A 20,795-nucleotide genomic window follows, 5' to 3' on the forward strand; every position below is an offset into this window, starting at 1 on the left:
GATCAGGCAGAAGGCGACTTCTTTCAGAAAACAAAATTCAATTCTGTCAAGGTTCCTCCCCCACTCTGAACTCTAGGGTACAGATGTGGGGACCTGCATGAAAAACCTCCTAAGCTTATCTTTACCAGCTTAGGTCAAAAATTCCCCAAGGTACAAAATATTACACCCGTTGTCCTTGGACTGGCCGCTACCACCACCAAACTAATACTGGTTACTGGGGAAGAGCTGTTTGGACGCGTCTTTCCCCCCAAAATACTTCCCAAAACCTTGCACCCCACTTCCTGGACAAGGTTTGGTAAAAAGCCTCACCAATTTGCCTAGGTGACTACAGACCCAGACCCTTGGATCTTAAGAACAATGAACAATCCTCCCAACACTTGCACTCCCCCTTTCCTGGGAAATGTTGGATAAAAAGCCTCACCAATTTGCATAGATGACCACAGACCCAAACCCTTGGATCTGAGAACAATGAAAAAGCATTCAGTTTTCTTACAAGAAGACTTTTAAAAGAAATAGAAGTAAATAGAAATAAAGAAATCCCACCTGTAAAATCAGGATGGTAGATATCTTACAGGGTAATTAGATTAAAAAAACATAGAGAACCCCTCTAGGCAAAACCTTAAGTAACTATTTCTGTCTGTGTATCTTTTTTGTAATTCTATTCAGCACAATTCTTTTCTCAGCCATTTAAAGAAATCATAATCTAACACATACCTAGCTAGATTACTTACTAAAAGTTCTAAGACTCCATTCCTGGTCTATCCCCGGCAGAAACCAGTATAAGACAGACACACAGACCCTTTGTTTCGCTCCCTCCTCCCAGCTTTTGAAAGTATCTTGTCTCCTCATTGGTCATTTTGGTCAGGTGCCAGCGAGGTTACCTTTAGCTTCTTAACCCTTTACAGGTGAGAGGAGCTTTCCCCTGGCCAGGAGGGATTTCAATGGGGTTTACCCTTCCCTTTATATTTATGACAAATTCAATGAGGCAAAAGAATGCTCAACTGTAACTGAAGTGACTGGGAGTAACAAGAGATGAATTCCTACTTCTTTCATCCCAGGAAACGTAGCACAAAGATTGGATCAAGCCACTAGTGATGATAAAAAAGAAGTTGAAGTCAAATCTTCATTCATTCGTCATATGATATTCCACTGTGAGTTCAAATTCTCTATTCTGTCCTGAGCACACGGCAGCCCCATTGCTGATAGTGCCTCACTCCACTCAACTGTCGGTGTTTTATAGGACAGGGATCTGTAAAAGCTACATAGAGGTTGAGTAGAATCTATAAGTCGCCACTGTAGATTTTTAAGAATCAAGTCTATGTACTTTTTCAGTTATCTTAAACACTTCTTGTCCTCTTCACTTAAGGATTCAATATAAATGCCTTCATTACTCAACTTCTGGACTGAAGTCTTTGCTTTTTAAAGTACTTTTTCAATGGATAGCTCTCTGATTGTCCAGCAATAGAAGCTACATTTGGATCAAAGATCTACTACTGTTGTAGCAGATGCCTGGAAGCCATTGTTTAATGACCCAAGTAGTTTCAACAGTAGACTTACAAGCGAGAGCATGGCAATAGTCTTCTCTGAATGTAGTAGCAAAAGTAATCCACCAGCCTCACTACTTAGATCCATCCCATCTTGGTACCTAGTTTCCAAAGCCAGTAATAATGGCTGGCTTAATTTTAAGACAACAGCCAAGCTCATGAGAAAGCCAGAGGTTTTTCCCAGATTGGACTAATTTCATCTTCTATATTTTCCAAGATATTCAGTCTTTTTGGACTCTTGCTGAAAAAAGAATATAATGAAGACATTAAATGTATAGCTTTTTAAATGTCTTTTGAAGAGTCTGCAGCTCATACTAGTGCTAGTTGGAGTAGATGGCCTCTGCAGTGTGCATAGGAAAGATTAGGGTTACACTTTTCTCTGAGCAAAGCTTGTACTCCACCAGGCCTTCTAAAGAAGTTTGCAGCTCCATCAAATGCACAAGCAGCCATCTGTTTGGGGTCCAATTGACAAGCATTTAACTCTAAAGATGTGGGTTGTCACAGATACAGCCAATGTGTCTTCTATAACTTGAACATCTAGAAACACATCTACTGGCCTACCACTGACATTAAGATAACATACACAGTGACTTAATACTTGATGCCCATTTGCATCAGTGCATTCATCAGCCATGTATGCAATTTTTTTTTCTGGTGAGAGTTCTTCACTTTTTCAGCTGTCGAGTCTTTCACTGTTGCCACCACATGCTTCTAGCTAGTCAGCTGAGTTTCTTGCAGAAAGATAGTGAGCATTTGCTGGTCTTGTTCAGAACCAGTGTCCAACTTCAGGATGAACAAGTGACAAGGCAGTTAACATTGGCCTCCAGTTTGTAGTGTGTGGTATCTCTTACTTAAATAGGAAGTAGGATGCCACAGCCATGTTTTGTTCACGTGAACTGTGTTGTGTCTCCAGCGTTCTTAACAGCCTCATTAACACTCACCAGTATTGTCCTTGGTCAGTGGAGACTCAGAGTTCAGAGGTCCTTTCACATGAGTTCACCTCCCAGGTGGGGGGCAAGAAGGCACCTTGCTCGTTCCTCCAGCTGCTCACTGTTCACTCTGGCCACTGTTGTTCATTGTGCCACTGTTCACTCCATCGCTCTGTTGCCAATGACCCTGCACCGTCACCTTCTGCTGCCACCTGCCACTGTGACCTCTGCAAGTTGGTCTCCTGAGGTTCCCCACCCAGCTCTCAGTGATTTCAGCTGAGCTCTTAGTGCAGGAACCTCGCTGCTAGTGCGGACTGGGCCATCTCTTCCACAGAAACACTGTCCCACAGCAGGTCTAAGCACTTAGACCTGATTATCAGTGATTTCAGCTGTAGTGGTCACTTAACAGAACAAAAGACTATCTATGGAGCCTAATCAGCTCTGTCTTTAAACAGTGGAGAGGGGCAGGTCATATAGTACTTGTGACTCAGGCAGACCATCAAGCAAAACATCTCTCTCAATGCCCTCAATCAGCACAGGCTAAGTATAGTTCTACTGCCCTTACTCAGACAATAAGAACAACAACATTTCATTACCCCCCTGCCCCCAATTCAAGTGATTTGTAACCCAGCCCCAGCCTGAGTCTATCACTTGGGCAACACAGCTCTATTTGCTGGATACCTAGGTAGATTAGGTGTGAATGTAAATACAATCTGGTCCTGAATCCTTTCCCCCCAGCCTCTAGCTCATTACTAGCTGTCAGGGAGAGCTCATTTAGACTTTGCTTACAAATCATAATTTGAAATTATTAGGTTGGCCAAGGTCACCAAAATGAATGCACTGACATGGTCATAAAAAACAACAGCTGTATAAGGAAGCTAATCTATGTTTACACTTTTCAAATCTATGATACTTTTTCAGATACACCTATTTTATCATACACCATATATGCTTTTAAAGTGTGTATTAATGTTTCAATTCACATTGAAACAAACAGGCAATACTGCATGTAACGAGTTCACAAAACTGGGGGGTGGGTGTCGGAGAAATTCGGGGTGGGAGGGAGGGGGAGAATCCCTACCACCAGCCCCGGCAACAAGCCTTATCCCCCGACTGCCCCCTCCCCGCGGGCTGTGCCTATTGCAACGGGGCAGGGCCGTCCCTAGAGGGGTGTGGGGCCCCAGACAACTCCCTCCATCCTGCCCGTTACCCCTCTCCCCTGCTCCGCCCCCGGCCCGCCCCCATTCCACCTCTTCCCCCCGCGACCCCGCACTCACCGTCAGCGGTGGGAAGCGAGGCAACGTGGCCCCAGCCCGTCCCACTCCGCCAGCTCCCAGCCGCGGCGCTCCGCTCCCCGCCGCCAGTGAGTGCGGGGAAAGGATCAGCCCCCCGCACTCACCGGCAGCGGGAAGCAGAGCGACGCGGCTCCAGCCTGCTCCTCTTCCCTTGCCCCGGCCCCAGCCGTGCCGCTTGGGGGCGGGTAAGGTACCCTGCACCGGCGCCGGGAAGCGGAGCGCTGCGGCTGGGAGCTGGCTGGGGCCGGGCTGCTCCGCTTCTGCAGCTCTCGCTGAGTGCAGGGGGGAGCCCTTCCCCCAAGCCCCGTCCCCTGAGCGATACGGCTGGGGCCGGGGCGAGGGAAGCAGAGCGGGCTGCTCACAGCCCCCTGCTAATCCCCCAGGCCACTCTGGGCCTGCGGGGACCCCAAAAGTTCCCCCCGCCACAGCTCCTGCCTCCCAAATCCTAGGGGGTGGAGGCCTGGGGCCCCACACAGCTCCCCCTGCAGGGGGGCTGTGTAGGGCTCTCAAATGGCTAGAGATGGCCCTCCCAGCAGGGCATTCTCCCCAATGGCTCCAGGACTCTGGAACCTACCACCCCCCAGATCTGAAATAGCACCTAATTTCAGGGGGTGAAAGTAATTTAAAGGCCTTACCAACACTCCAGAGTTTTGAACAGGGGGCGTGGCCTCAACCAGAAGAGGCGGGGCCTTTAAATACCCAGGCCTTTAAACCTTGCTCCGGCTGCTGCTGGGAGCTCCCAGGCCTTTAAATCACCCACAGAGCTCCGGGGAAATTTAAAAGGCCACGGGCTCCGGCTGCCGCTACCACAGCGGCGCTCCGGGCCCTTTAAATCACCGCCGGAGCCCTACGCCGCTATCCCCAGGGCTCCGGCAGCGGGGCTCGGGCAGCGCTTTAAAGGGCCCTGGGCTCCCCACGGCAGCCGGAGCCCTGGGCCCTTTAAAGAGCTGCCGGAGCCCTGCCGCTGCTACCTCAGGTGCTCCGGCAGCAGGGCTCGGGTGGCGCTTTAAAGGGCCTACGGCTCGGGCTGCTGCGGGGAGCCCAGGGACCGTTAAAGTGCCAGCCTGGGGAAGCCGGTCCGGTCCAGCACGGTGTACTGGCTCTTGCCAGTATGCCATACCGGACCATACCAGTTACTTTCACCTCTGCCTAACTTGTCAAACTTCCAATCATGCTGCAAAAGCCATTCATTTGATAGGGTTTGGGGGGTAGTGTTGAGGGTATGTATCCCTGAGAAAGTAGAAAAACATAGGTGCTGACTCCGTGGGTGCTCAGCATGCACCAGCCACCCACCGATCGGCTGTTTGGTGGGCCCCGCCAATCAGCTATTCAGCGGGAGGTACTGGGTGGAGGGGGCGGTGAGGGGGTAGGAAGAGGCAGAATGAGGGAGGAGCCTGTAGGGAGGGGGTGGAGCAGGGGCAGGAAGAGTTAGGGTGGAGCATGGGGCCTTGGTAGAGTAGGGGCCAGGACTCGGGGCGGAGTGGGGGTGGAGTATCCACACAGAAAGAGGAAGTCGGCACCCGTGTAGAAAAGGGAGTTTTCTGCTGGGTTAATTTGTTCCTGCATTTGATTATTTTTATGTTGCTAGGTGGTCACTATTTTATTAAAGTCATTTTAATTAACTGTTACGGGGCCCTTCGTTGTGTAGCCGATGGGTTAGTTGCCTCTGGTGGGTGGTGTTTATGGTGCCAGATAGTGCCAACCTGCTGAATCTGTGCAGAACCTCAAAGAGCATGTTTTGGAAGCTGAGACAGCAGAAGAAATATGAGAGATCAAGGAGAAAGAGGACAAAAAAGAAGCCAACAAAGGCTCAACTGGTTAACTAGTCTTTTTTAGTATGATGCTGTTTAAATGGCTAGCAAGCAGCTCTGGTTCTTGCTCCTGCTGAAGCAATGTTCTTGCACAGATTTGTTAATAATACTATCTTTGTTTTATTACTTCAATTTCTTTTTCAAAGAGCTGTGGATTTCACTCTCCCTGACTTTCCCTGATAAGCCTGTGTGCTAAAAGGAGTACAATGAGACTATTGGTGCAAATTACTGAGCAGATAATGTTGTCTGACATTAAGGTCAATAGTGTTGTTTGCAATGGGGAAGGTAGTTAAATTTAAATAGAAGATTGTTCAAATTAGAGAGACCCAGTGTTATTGGCTAGTCACAAAGGATAAAATTATAAATATGGTAATAAGTCCTTCTACCACAATATGTTACTTTGTTGTTAATGAAGTAGTGGAGAAATGTAATCCTGGTTAAATATAGTAAGTTGTTTTCAAATTATTGTCTTATGTTTTGACTTATTTTAATTTTTTATTCATGCAGTGTGCCACGTTAGAGAAAAATTCAAAAAAGATGTCAGTAAAATGTTTTGCTTTTTCTTAGAGTTTCTCTGAGGATTTTGAGAAGAAATTTAGAAAGTATTTTGCATTCAACTAATGAAAAACAAATTCCTGGGAGCAGGTCAAGTTCTCCTATACTTCTGCTCATTTGGCTTTGACAGTGGAATGTATGTGCAAAGCACAAAGTGGAGGAGGTAAGTCCTATTTCACTGGGTTTCTTATTAGGCAACTTGAGAAACAAGTCCATTTTGCATGAAAGTCTAAGACTGAAACAATCTTACTCTGGCCACGGTGAAGTTTTACAGGATTTAGAGGGACATTATACTAGTGCCACTATTGGCTTCCCTGGTACCATAGAGAACAAAACTGTCACATTGTCTATCCTAGGCACCCATAATTCCCTGATTATGACTTTTCTCCTTCCTTTTTGACAAATGAAACAAAAATGAGGTTTGATTAAAATTGCTTTCATATTTGTGTGTGTGTAATTTAAGTAAAGGTTTAGGAGCAAGATACACACTGTCATTTAATAAATCCTTGCGTTGCAGAAAACAGGAAAAAAGAAATATCCCAGATAAATCAGAGAAGAGCCAAAACAAAAAGTCCTTTTCTTCTAGCTCTCAAAATGCAGGTCTCTATCACTTGGCCTAACAGAGCTGTCCGTTAGCTGATGGCACTAGCAGCTAAAGGATGACCTTGCTCACACACAAAGCCTTAGGGCTTATATGTTACAAGAGGGCTGAACTTCTGCAATGCTTTGGCTGGCATAGTCCAGTGAACAGTCCATGGGATTGGGAGGTAAGAGAGCAGCGTTTTAATTCTGTGTCTGCCACTGACTTGCAAAGTGATTTGGGGCATGTTACTTCCTCTCCCTGTGCCTCAAGTCCCATATGTGGAAATGGACACAATGATTTCCAAAGCTGGGCAAAGTGCTTCCAAGATCTAAAGATGAAAGGTGCTGAGCATTGTTAGAATAGGGACACTGGGGGTCCAAAGTCACAATCTGACTGGATTTGTCTGATGATATTTCATTATAGGGAAAGGAGGGGGTATAGAGCTGAAATACTTAGATTTCTGTAAATCGTTGGACTTTGTACCACACAACATTTTGATTAAAAAACTAAAATGATACAAAATCAGCATGGCACACATTAAGTGGATTAAAATCTGACTTACAGGTCTCAAAATGTCAGTGTAAACGGGGACCCATCATAGAGTAGGTGTGGTTCCTGTGGGATCCCGTAGAGATTTGTCTTTGGCCATACACTATTTGACATGTTTATTAGTGAACCTAGAAGAAAACAAAATCATTGCTAATAAAAGTTTGCAATTGACACAAAGACATTTAAATAATGTGTGGTAAATAATGAATCCGATAGGTCACTGATATAGAGCAATCTGGATTGCTTGGTAAACTGGGCTCAAGCAACCAATATGCATTTTAATACAGTTAAATGTAATATGTGTAAATGAACACATCTAGGAACAAATAATGTAGACCATACTTATGGGATAGGGGACTCTATCCTGGGAAGCAGTGACTCCGAAAAAGACTATGGTGGATAATCAGCTGAATATTAATTTACAATGTGCTGCTGTGGCCACAAGGGTTAACATAATCCTTGGATGTGTAAACAGGAAAATATCAAGTAGGAGTAAGGAAATTATATTAGCTCTTTATTTGGGAATATTGTGTCCAGTTCTGATGTCCAAAATTCAAGGAGGATGTTGAAATGGTTCAGAGAAGAGCCACAAGAATGTTTAAAGGATTGGAAAACATATTTTATAGGGAGAGGTTCAAGGAGCTTAGTCTATTTAGCTTAACAAAGAGCAGGTTAAGGGCTGACTTGATCGCAGTTTATATGTACTTACATGGGCAGAAAAACTTTGATAATGGGCTCTTCAATCTAGCAGTCAAAGGTGCAACATGAACCCATGACTGGAAGTTGAAGCTAGACAAATTCAGACTGGAAATAAGGCATATCTTTTTAACAGTGAGGGTAGTTAGTCACTGGAGCAACTTTACCAAGATCTGTGACAGGTTGTCCATCGCTGTTAAATTTAAATCAAGATTGGATGTTTCCTTAAAAGTCATGCTCTAGTTCAAACAGGAATGAATTCAAGGAAGTTGTATGCCCTGTTTTTGTGCAAGTCAGACTAGATGGTCGTGGTGGTCCCTTCTAACCTTAAAATCAGTGAATCTATTAATCTCTTCAACCCCAAACTGTTCTAATTTATATTGGGTATGGAGCAGATTGAGTATCAGGGAGGCATAATGTGCTCTCTGACTGCCATCCTTCTACTGTGCCAAGAGTTTGGTCCATATTGTATGTATATAGGTTGACTAATGTACTATGTGCTTTTATATTTGAAGTTTATTCTATTAAAGCACTAAATTAGTGCTTTTATTCCCTCTGTAATACTAGGAACAGGCTAACTGTTATGTAAATGTCAATATATGTATGGTTCATTATAAGTTTGGCAGACATTGCTTTCTTCCTACTAGCATCACCTCCATCCTGCACACATTTAGTATTAGCCAGCCAGTTTCTTATTTCAGTGCCCTTTATCCAATAGGGTAGCTGGATGAGAGAATTTCCATGTGTGCACCTTACTCAATTGAATCTCATCTCCAAGACATGCATAATTGTGATCTGAATGTTTGAATCTCGGACCAATAGTTTTCTATATATAAATCCAATATTTGTATATTGTTCTGAAATAAACTTTTAATTCAAATACCTGTGCTTAACTTCAATATGAAAGGCTACTTATATTGATCTCACTATTTATGTCATATGTGTATCCTGCCGGATTGATGCTTCTCAGCTCGTATGCAATAATCCATCGGCGTCTTTCTTGGAAAGCAGGAGTTTATTTTGGAAAAATAAATTATTTTCTCATGCATAAAGAAAAGGAGTACTTGTGGCACCTTAGAGACTAACCAATTTATTTGAGCATAAGCTTTCATGAGCTACAGCTCACTTCATCGGATGCATACTGTGGAAAGTATAGAAGATCTTTTTATACACACAAAGCATGAAAAAATGGATGTTTACCACTACAAAAGGTTTTCTCTCCCCCCACCCCACTCTCCTGCTGGTAATAGCTTATTTAAAGTGATCACTCTCCTTACAATGTGTATGATAATCAAGTTGGGCCACTTCCAGCACAAATCCAGGTCCCCCCCTCAACCCCACTCTCCTGTTGGTAATTGCTATTACCAGCAGGAGAGTGGGGTGGGCGGAGAAAAAACCTTTTGTAGTGGTAAACACCCATTTTTTCCTGCTTTGTGTGTATAAAAAGATCTTCTATACTTTCCACAGTATGCATCTGTCAAGGTTCCTCCCCCACTCTGAACTCTAGGGTACAGATGTGGGGACCTGTATGAAAAACCTCCTAAGCTTATCTTTACCAGCTTAGGTCAAAACTTCCCCAAGGTACAAAATATTACACCCGTTATCCTTGGAATGGCCGCTACCACCACCAAACTAATACTGGTTACTGGGGAAGAGCTGTTTGGACGCGTCTTTCCCCCCCAAAATACTTCCCAAAACCTTGCACCCCACTTCCTGGACAAGGTTTGGTAAAAAGCCTCACCAATTTGCCTAGGTGACTACAGACCCAGACCCTTGGATCTTAAGAACAATGAACAATCCTCCCAACACTTGCACCCCCCCTTTCCTGGGAAATGTTGGATAAAAAGCCTCACCAATTTGCATAGGTGACCACAGACCCAAACCTTTGGATCTGAGAACAATGAAAAAGCATTTAGTTTTTTACAAGAAGACTTTTAATAAAAAATAGAAGTAAATAGAAATAAAGAAATCCCCCCTGTAAAATCAGGATGGTAGATATCTTACAGGGTAATTAGATTCAAAAACATAGAGAACCCCTCTAGGCAAACCCTTAAGTTACAAAAAAGATACACAGACAGAAATAGTTATTCTATTCAGCACAATTCTTTTCTCAGCCATTTAAAGAAATCATAATCTAACACATGCCTAGCTAGATTACTTACTAAAAGTTCTAAGACTCCATTCCTGGTCTATCCCTGGCAGAAAACCAGCATACAGACAGCCACAGACCCTTTGTTTCTCTCCCTCCTCCCAGCTTTTGAAAGTATCCTGTCCCCTCATTGGTCATTTTGGTCAGGTGCCAGCGAGGCCACCTTTAGCTTCTTAACCCTTTACAGGTGAGAGGAGCTTTCCCCTGGCCAGGAGGGATTTCAAAGGGGTTTACCCTTCCCTTTATATTTATGACAGCATCCGATGAAGTGAGCTGTAGCTCACGAAAGCTTATGCTCAAATAAATTGGTTAGTCTCTAAGGTGCCACAAGTACTCCTTTTCTTTTTGCAAATACAGACTAACATGGCTGTTACTCTGAAATTTCTCATGCATATACTTGACTATTTAAGAGGTGCATTGTTGTTCCTGCCTCTTGATCTACATTCCAATTCTATTTCTCAAGTGTTTGAAGTTTAGTGCCTGTTAGTCATGTCAGTCAAGTAGAAGGGAGAATACACTGAACTGCTCTTAAGTATGCTCTCTGTCCCATAAGAGATACTAAAATGACTTACATACCTGGGTACTCCTAGCTAGCTTGTAGTCATTTGGAATGCACACCTTTTATTTATGTCACTTATTTAGGCTGAGTACAAAAATTGAAATAATTTCTTAAAAGTTTTCAATAGACTAAGAGCTATCTGCTTATATTATTATTATAATATATCCCAGTTTTAAATGCCATGTAGAACTAAGATATTTTTAACTTTAATTAATGTTTAGGTACAATAAAATATACACAATCATTATTTTGTGACTTTAATGAATTCTATTTTTCTAGCACAATTTGAATAGGCAGTTGAACAACCATGCACTAAAATACATTAACACCAGGTCATCTGCTTTGCATTTCTAACAATAAGCCCACATTTTCATAAAGGGTAATCTTAAACCACACTTATTTCAGTACCACCAGAACATCTTTATCTAAAATTTCCAAATGTTACAACAATAGAAGATGGCTAAGAATTAGACAATAATTCTTCATCGCTCAGTGATTTATGACACAAAGAATGACCTTTCCTTGAGAGACTGTAAGGGTGAGGGGGAAGTGTTTTAAGAGGGCAGCTTCTCCCCTTTCTTTTTATTTACTCAGCAAGGCCATCATGTTAGAGAAGGTTGAAGTTTCGTGATTGGACATTTGGCTGTGTGTATTCAACACACACACACACACACACACATACATACACCTCTCTGTATATTGCACATGTTTACATAGGTATAATATAAAATAAAATGTATATTTCTGGAGTTGTTAAAATAGAGAAATAAAAGGAATGGAAGACTAGGATTTCCACAGTTCATATGAGTTGAATTATTTATCTTTAGTAGCACCCAAAATGTGCTAGATACTTCCCAAAAATAGAAGAAAGCACACGCCTTGTTCCAAGAAACACACACTTTAACCATGAATAAATAAACAGCCATAGGAAGGAACAAACATACTGTTAACAAATATGTAAACAAGTGTTAACAAATACTTGAAATTATACCCATGTGAAAGGACAACTCCTTGGCCTTCAGCCTTTGAGTTTATTTGCTAAAAATTATACTGCCTTTGGCTTTGGGTTTATTTAAGGCTTTGGGTTTTTATTTAATAGCTAATACTAATTTATCAGGAAGTACCTTCAAGTTGTTGCTATTATAGTGTGTAACTTTAGCACCCTCGTGGCCAAGATGGAGTCTGCTCTGCAGGCAGCTCTGGCCAAGAAAAGGTGCATGCAGGAATGCAACACGGAACGTCTCTTCCACTCCAGGGTCACCTGTTCCAACCCCCCCTCCCCCACCCCGGGTGAATACCTGCTTCCCCCCCGCCCCAAACAGTACAATGTATATAGGAAAGGGAAATATTTATTTACAGAGTGATGAAAGGAGAAAAACAACAGGGGAAATGATAGGGGGAGTGGTAAAACGTGGCCAGCAGTGACCATGAGATGGTCAAGTTCAGGATCCTGACACAAAGAAGAAAGGAGAGCAGCAGAATACGGACCCTGGACTTCAGAAAAGCAGACTTTGACTCTCTCAGGGAACTGATGGGCAGGCTTCCCTGGGAGAATAACATGAGGGGGAAAGGAGTCCAGGAGGGCTGGCTGTATTTTAAAGAAGCCTTATTGAGGGTGCAGGAACAAACCATCCCAATGTGCAGAAAGAATAGCAAATATTGCAGGTGACCAGCTTGGCTTAACAGAGAAATCTTTGGTGAGCTCAAACACAAAAAGGAAGCTTACAAGAAGTGGAAATTTGGACAGATGACTAGTGAGGAGTATAAAAATATTGCTTGAGCGTGCAGGGTGTAATCAGGAAGGACAATGCACAGTTGAAGTTGCAGCTAGCAAGGGATGTGAAGGGCAACAAGAAGGGTTTCTACAAGTATGTTAGCAACTAGAAGAAGGTCAGGGAAGGTGTGGGACCATTAGTTACAGATGATGTGGAAAAAGCTGAAGTACTCAATGCTTTTTTTGTCTCGGTCTTCACAGACAAGGTCATCTCCCAGATTGTTGCACTGGGCCGCACAGTATGGGGAGGAGGTGAGCAGGCCTCAGTGATGAAAGAAAAATTGGACGTGCACAAGTCCATGGATCCGGATGCAATGCATCCGAGGGTGCTGAGGGAGTTGACTGATGTGACTGCAGAGCCATTGGCCATTATCTTTGAAAACTCATGACGATCGGGGAGGTCCCGGATGATTGGAAAAAGGCAATATTGTGCCCATCTTTAAAAAAGGGAAGAAGGAGAATCCAGGGAACTACAGCCTCACCTCAGTCCCTGGAAAAATAATGAACCAGGTCCTCAAGGAATCCATTTTGCAGCACTTGGAGGAGAGGAAGGTGATCAGGAACAGTCAACATGGATTCACCAAGGACAAGTCATGCCTGACTAACCTGATTGCCTTCTATGATGAGATAACTGGCTCTGTGGATATGGGGAAAGTGGTGGATGTGATACCCCTTGACTTTAGCAAAGCTTCGAATATAGTCCCCCACAGTATTCTTGCCAGCAAGTTAAACAAGTATGGATTGGATGAATGGACTATAAGGTGGATAGAAAGCTGGCTAGATCATCAGGCTCAACAGATAGCGATCAATGGCTCGATGTCTAGTTGGCAGCCGGTATCAAGCGGGGTCAGTCCTGGGGCCGGTTTTGTTCAACATCTTCATTAATGATCTGGATAATGGGATGGATTGCACCTTCAGCAAGTCTGCGGATGACACTAAGATGGGGGAAGAGGTAGATACTCTGGAGGGTAGGGATAGGGTCCAGAGTGACCCAGACAAATTGGAGGATTGGGCCAAAAGAAATCTGATGAGGTTCAACAAGGACAAGTGCAGAGTTCTGCACTTAAGATGGAAGAATCCCATGCACTGCTACAGGCTGGGGACCCATTAGCTAAGCGGCAGTTCTGCAGGAAAGGAGCTGGGAATTACAGTGGATGAGAAGCTGGATATGAGTCAACAGTGTGCCCTTGTTGCCAAGAAGGCTAACAGCATATTAGGCTGTATTAGTAGGAGCATTGCCAGATCGAGGGAAGTGATTTTATTTCCCTCTATTTGGCACTGGTGAGGCCACATCTGGAGTACTGCGCCAATTTTGGGCCCCGCACTACAGAAAGGATGTGAACAAATTGGAAAGAGTCCAGCGGAGGGCAATGAAAATGATTAGGGGGCTGGGGTACATGACTTAGAGGAGCGTCTGAGGGAACTGGGTTTATGTAGACGGAAGAAGAGAAGAGTGAGAGGGGATTTGATAGCAGCCTTCAACTACCTGAAGGGGGGTTCCAAAGAGGATGGAGCTAGGCTGTTCTCAGTGGTGGCAGATGACAGAACAATAAGCAATGGTCTCAAGTTGCAGTGGGGGAGGACTAGGTTGGATATTAGGAAAAACTATTTCACTAGGAGGGTGGTGAAGCACTCAAATGGTTTACCTAGGGAGGTGGTGGAATCTCCATCCTTAGAGGTTTTTAAGGCCCAGCTTGACAAAGCCCTGGATGGGATGATGTAGTTGGGGTTGGTCCTGCTTTGAGCAGGAAGTTGGACTAGATGACCTCCTGAGGTCTCTTCCAACCCTAATCTTCTATGATTCTATGACTCTATGAAAAAAGGGTTACATTCAACACAGGGCCCCACAAGCTTAATGGTACCACAGTCTGAAAGGGCAGACACCGAGCAATGTGTCTGCACTCAGAATTCAGGAATCCTGGGCAGAGTTCCAGTTCGATGGTGAGTCTTGGATGCTACTGGTCATGTTCGGAGCCAATAAACTTTCCCTAGCAAACCCCCCCCCCCCCCCCGGTGCCCAATTCTGCCGCTCTCTGCAAAGCCACACAGAGTGACAACCTCTCCACTTAACTAGCTACAGCCTTCCTCCTTATTCCCAATGCAAAGTCACAAGCCCCAGTACTCATGGCCCCATGTAGCTCTGGGCAGCAGTGATACTGGGTCCAGCTCCGGTGTGTCCTTCTTGGGTGATTCCTCCTTGGCACAGAGCTCCTCCTGGCTCCTGTCCTGGGGCATCCCCAGTCAGCTGCTCTGTCCCTCCCAGACTTCGGGCAAATTCTTGGCTGCTTCACTCTGTGAGGGCCTGCTTGCTGCAGCCCTTCTGTCTGGAGTTTCAGACACACACCCTGTCGTTCTCCCTCTCTCCATGTCCCTCACCCCCTCTGGCAAATAGCACTTCCTCTTCCTGGAATAATCCGCACTTCCCTCCTCAGGACAAAGCTTTAAAGAGGTCATGGTCTTTAACCCCCAAAGGGGTTACAATTGTCATTTAGTTAAACTCTAAGGATAAAATCCTGGCCCTACTAAAGTCAATGGGGATTTTACCATTGACTTAAATGGTGCCAGGATTCCACTTCAAATTGGTAAATGAAACTAGAAAAATTTACCAAAAAAACGAATTGCCTGTCAACCATCGGAGGACATAACGTTAAAAAATCAAGTGCTAATATTTTGGGGCCTTCCTTTTCCCCACCACTATATCTCCTCTTCTTTTCTTGTCCCATGCCCTTGTTAACTAAGTATTTGACTCTACTGTCTGGCCCAAAATAAGAAACTATCACCTGATGAAATCACACTGTAGCTCTGAGTAGTAGAGGTCTGTGCATAGCTTCTGAAAGTCCTTGGTTTGTTCCCTGTTAAGAGCATGTAGTGTTCTGGCATGGTGATAGAACCCCAGCATCTTAGGCCCTGAACACAGACCTTTATTACTTTGAGTTTAAAAGGGCACTCTGTTGGTTGATAGCAGTAGTTTGTATTCAACCCATATTCAGACTAGCCACTAGAGAGAGAAACAACAGATTTAACCAGTGTTTTTCATCAGAGGCTTGTCCCAAGTATCTGAGGTACACTGTACTCCAAATACTCATAACACCAAGGATCATCGCTGGGGACTGAAGCTGTGACAATCAGAACCAGAAACCAATTCCATTGCCCAGTGAAGTCAATAGGAGTCTTTCCACTGACATCATTGGACCTTGGCTCAGACTGGAAGTGAAGGAATTTAACTGAAAAGTAGAGGTTCTGATGATGTAAGCCCCAAGTTCTAGCCTCAGTGATGATCTGCACTGGGTGGATCATTACACTAAGTAGTTCAGAGCTCCTCATGCCGCAGGAGTTTTCCCCCACATCTCAAAGTTGTGCCTGAGCGCCACATTTGCATGTTCTCATGCACCATAGTGAATAACTGTGCTTGTATTGTGCTGTGATTTTTTGGGAAAATCTGTGACCTAAAAGTTCTCTTGTTTTGGTTTATTCAGAATAGCCAGAAACCACCTAAAAAGGGAAATAAGATGGTCTGCTGTTCATAGTATTCTGTTGCCTTCAGTTCAGTGAGTTGAAAGAGCTAAAACCAGGATATAAATTGGGTAATGTCCTGCTTCAGCACAGGAGGATGGACTAGATGAACCCTGGTGGTCCCTTCCAGTCCTACAGTTCTATGATTCTATCTCCCAGTTCTATAGCAGTCATTCCAGATGAAAAAAAGGTATTTTCTATTGGCTGGAAATCTGCAGCCTTGTCAGACAGGTTTTCAGCAAATTTTGATCTCTATACATTAAGGCTGACAGACAGGCACCCAGTTTAGATGCTAAAATAGCTTTATGTAGCCATGTATTCCCAGCTGACCTGTAATCACTTTGAGATTTACGCCTTTTATTTATAGCTTGCATCATAGATAGGCATATGAAATGCACAGAATTCTTAAATAATATTAAATGGACTAAGAGTTATCATTATTATTATTATTACTACTACAAAAAAGATTGTATACTTCTATTTTTAAACTCTGTGTAATGCTGTGATGCTTTGCCATTTAATTAATGTGCCAGTACAATAAAATAACACACAAAATCATTATTTCATGACATTAATGAAGTCTACTTTTCCAGCACAATTTGAATAGGCAATTGAACAACAGTGCACTAAAACACATTAAAACCAGGTCATCTGCTTTGCATTTCTAACAATAAGCCCACACTTCCATGAAGGGTAATCTTAAACCACTTTTTTTTTTTTTTTATAGAACAGCCAGTACATCTTTATCTTAAAATTCCAAATGTTTCAACAATAGAAGATTGTTAAGAACTAGACAATTATTTTTCAGCACCCATTGATTAATGACTTAGTCTATGACACAGAGAGAAAGTGTAGAACAAAGGAGTCCATTATAATAATGCATAGGCATTAAACCATCTTCATTAATAGGGTCTTTTTGGATTCTGCTTAGCATAAAACAAAATATGCCATAAAAAAAGTGAAGTATTAACTTTAAACATCTCTTTAAACTCAATGAAAGGGAGACCTAAATAGTATTCCTAGAGTAGTCTTAAAAATGTTTTGTTTGCTTCTGTTCACACGTCTTCCAAGTGAGAAAAAATCGTGAGCCCAGATTTTAGCATCATCATGGGTAGGATGTATTTTTCAAATAAATGTACAGTTGTAAAATTACTACTTTTTTCATTTTGGAATACTGTATTTTAGAAATAAAAGCAAGATACAATAATAACATATGGTCAGATAGTTCCACATCTAGTCACATTAATTAACTCATAATCCTTACTCCTTTGTGGCTATTGGATACTGCTACTCAACATTAATACAGGTATCAGAATATGGACCATTAAAACAATTCACTTCTTGTGATTCAGTCATCTAAAATACCAAATCTGGAATAATCTGGAAATAAATCACAACAATTCAAACAATATTAAATAGATCAGACAATTCTGCTCTTATTCAGATGTACCCACATGATTCCAGGAGCTGTCTCTGGCTACCACTTGAACTATGTTGGCCGATCTAGCAAACACTTACACATAGGCTTAACTTTAGTACCATGAATACTCCGATTGACTTCTGTGGGATTTCTATTCACAGCAGTAAATTTAAGCACATGTGTAAGTGTTTGCAGGATTGAGACCTTAGACTAGTCGAATATATTAATTCTTCTTGTTCGGTTGCAGCAAAATCCATGGTTGATCTCTTCAGACATTAGGATAATTTTTATTTAAATATAATAGTTTTGTGCTCAGTTCTGTCCCGACTCTGTGCCTGTGTTTTTAGTAAATATTTTTTCTTGGAGATTCCTCTGGACCTTCCCCAGGCCAGGATCTTTGTTGTTACTTTGGCCAATGTTAACGGCGGAGTGCTGATAATCCTTTTAGAAACATCTCCGGAGGATCCCTTCTGATGTTCCCAAATTTCACAATCTCTAGGAATATCTTATGAAATGGGGCAGAATGGATATAGAGTAGGTCAACCTAATGTGAGAGCTTCCAAGGAGATTTGGAACTGCCAGGGAGCAGGGAGGGGGAAATAGTTTAATGTCATTTCCTATGGTTTTATGATAGGGGGTCAGATAGATAATGTTCTCTCCAGCCCAAAGAGGTGAGAGCTTCTGGGGTGGATGGGAGTTATGGAAGGAAAAGGCTTTACCGCCTCTGTCCTTTATGGGAGGGTTGCTGCAGGGCACTTAGCTAGTCTATCCAAAGTACGCGAGATCACCTTGGGTGATTTGGAGAGTGGTAGGTGGCAGGGAAGGCCATGGAATCTCTGGCCTTTGTAGGGTGGTGGAAAGGATATTGATCATTCTGGAGAGGTGAGGAAATGTTTTAGGAACTGATGTGTATGGGAGAGAGGAGGAAGAGACTTACAGAAGTGGGTGATTTTTTTTTATGGTAAGGGTTGTTTCATAGATGCTACAGGAAGGAGAGGTTTGAAATCTGGATGTTGCAACTGTGTCATGTCTACATGAAATTCTGTACTACTTTGAGATTGGTGACTGCATTGTTTTTAGCAGGTCAGAATTCTGAGTGTATATTTGGCAGGTGCATGGAATAAAGGGCATTTTGGCCTATTTTGGTTTTGACTAGTTTTACTGGGAATTGTTCAGTGTTTCTCTTAGCATATCACATAGGACCCCGGTCATGCACCAGGACCCCATTGTGCTAGGCACTGTAAAATCATTGGTGACCACATTTAATATGGATTTCATACCAGCTTTTAAAGTAAGTTTCCTTCTTGATTTTTTAAATTTTAAGTGCCACATTGACAAGCCTGGAAACTGTTTATCCGCAGAACATGCACTTCTGCAGCCTATGCTTTGCTGTCTCTGTTTTCTCCACACAGCTTTTCCACTACATGACCCATCTATAAAGTGAGAGAGTAGTTGATTCTGATGCTGGGAGAAATCCTAGACATCGGTGAAACCACTGGTCCTTCAGTAGGGGGCTACAGGTACTTAGTATCATTGATTTAGATGCCTAAATATGGAATTTGGTGTCTGACCTTATGCACTATTGTTATTATTTTATTATTGTGGTAACATATCGGGGTAAAACAAGAACAAGCTCCCATTATGGCAGGCACTAAGCAAGCATAAAGTAATAGGTAGTCCCTGCCCCTAAAGGGCTTACGGTCAAAGTAGACAAGACAGTCACTTAGGAGAAAAGGGGCATAACATATAAGCAGAGTAATCAGAGTGATAATTTGCCAAACAATAGTTTTGAAAAGATGTTCATCTTATATACTGGGATTTGTGCTAGGCTCTAAGGTAGAAACTGGTTCCAATTGATGAAGTTTTTATTTTGGTAAGGAACAGCCACAGAGCATTTTGATTTTCTGACACCAGTTTCATTTGGTATTATGTCATGTACAGTACAAAATATCTAATAATAGTAATTACTGTTATTTTTGTTATCTAGCCAGTTCTCACAATGCTTTGATGAACTGGCTTTTTGTTGTTGTTGTTCCTTTTTTGCTTTGATTGCACCCATTTAAATAAGTGTATCTGATAAAATAGTTGCTGACAGCTTACCTGAGAAGGACACACATGGTTCAAAAAACATGAGTCACTTTGTAATTTGTACATATTTAATAACATTAATTTGTTGGTCAGTGTTTAACAGAATAATGTTACATTATGCATTCTGTTAGCTTATTGATAAAGTCATACTATATCTTCTAAAGGATCAATTGTAAAAAAAAAAAAAAAAAAAAAAACACAAAACCCAAACCCACAACCTAACAAAAACACTCCCCAACTTTATTAGCTTGCAACTGATGCAGAATAAAATTAACATTTTAAAATTATTGGTATCACAGAGCAACCCATTATTTTGGGCATGAATACAAAAGAAAATGCATGTTGCAACACAAGTTTTATTATTTTCTTTTTATACTCCCTCAAAATGCAGCAATTAAATTGTTTTAAAAATAGCAGAGAAGCTCATTGTCATGGGGAACTCTGCACTTTTTCCAACAACTGTTTTGGTGGTTATTGTTATGAGCAGATGTCTTTTAGGTTTAGATTTTATTTTCTGTTCTGTTCTTTTCTTTTCTGGGACCCCATACTCTACAAACACTGTAGCATGTGCGTAATTTTGCTCTCATTTGAATCCTCTTTGTGTTCTGGGAGTCTACTTATATGAGCAAGTTAAATATGGTCTCAAGTGTACAGAGGATTGAGACCTGTGTCTGTACATACCACACTAGTACAGGGCAAACTGGGAAAAGTTCAGTTTAGATAAGTAAACACAAATTCAGATGCTTCTCTGTACTATCCCAACTGCTGGAGGTAAAACCGGACAGGAATTGTTACAAGAATTCAGGTATTCGCCAGCTCAGGTATATCTGCGTGTGGCTCAAGAAAGGTCTCTCTTCTGGTATTTTGGCCCTTCTTTTCCACTCTAGTCTGATCAGCACTGAAAAACAATGGATCTCTTTAAACCTTAGTCTTGGTTCTATACACATTTTCTTTGAATTTTGATCGGTTCTTGTCCTTCTCAAGCTAGTCCTCCCATCCCTACTACATACTAGAAATAGACCTAAACTGGATTTAAGACACCATGAACTTTGGGGCGTTTCGGATCTGAGTCTATATCCAGGTTCAAAGTTGTGACCCATCTCCGGTTGATACTCTTGAAGACCCACTCCCTGGTGCTGCTCTCGGGGGCCCAAGTCCTTCTGATTGAGCACAGCCTGTGGACGGTGTGAGGCTGGTAGTGACCCCCGGCATGCCAGGACCAGGTCTTCTTGGAGTCGGGTTACTTGGGAATGCAGCCCAAAGCAGTGGTAAACTCCATCTAAGGCTAAATCTTGGCATATTGTAACTAAAAGGCATTTCCAATAGGAAC

The 20,795-nt window shown here is 42.6% G+C and overlaps 1 long non-coding RNA gene across 1 annotated transcript in view; it reads right to left on the reverse strand.

Annotated features, from left to right (window-relative positions):
* LOC142071223 (uncharacterized) overlaps window positions 1-4,011 on the reverse strand; it is a 43,759-nt gene extending 39,748 nt beyond the window's left edge. Inside the window, exon 1 of the long non-coding RNA XR_012667288.1 lies at window positions 3,751-4,011. This is a non-coding gene — a long non-coding RNA (uncharacterized LOC142071223). The remainder of the gene's footprint in view (window positions 1-3,750) is intronic.
* Window positions 4,012-20,795: the final 16,784 nt, after the last annotated feature.

This window comes from Caretta caretta, chromosome 2 (genome assembly GCF_965140235.1).
Source record: "Caretta caretta isolate rCarCar2 chromosome 2, rCarCar1.hap1, whole genome shotgun sequence".
NCBI classification, from domain to species: domain Eukaryota; kingdom Metazoa; phylum Chordata; order Testudines; family Cheloniidae; genus Caretta; species Caretta caretta.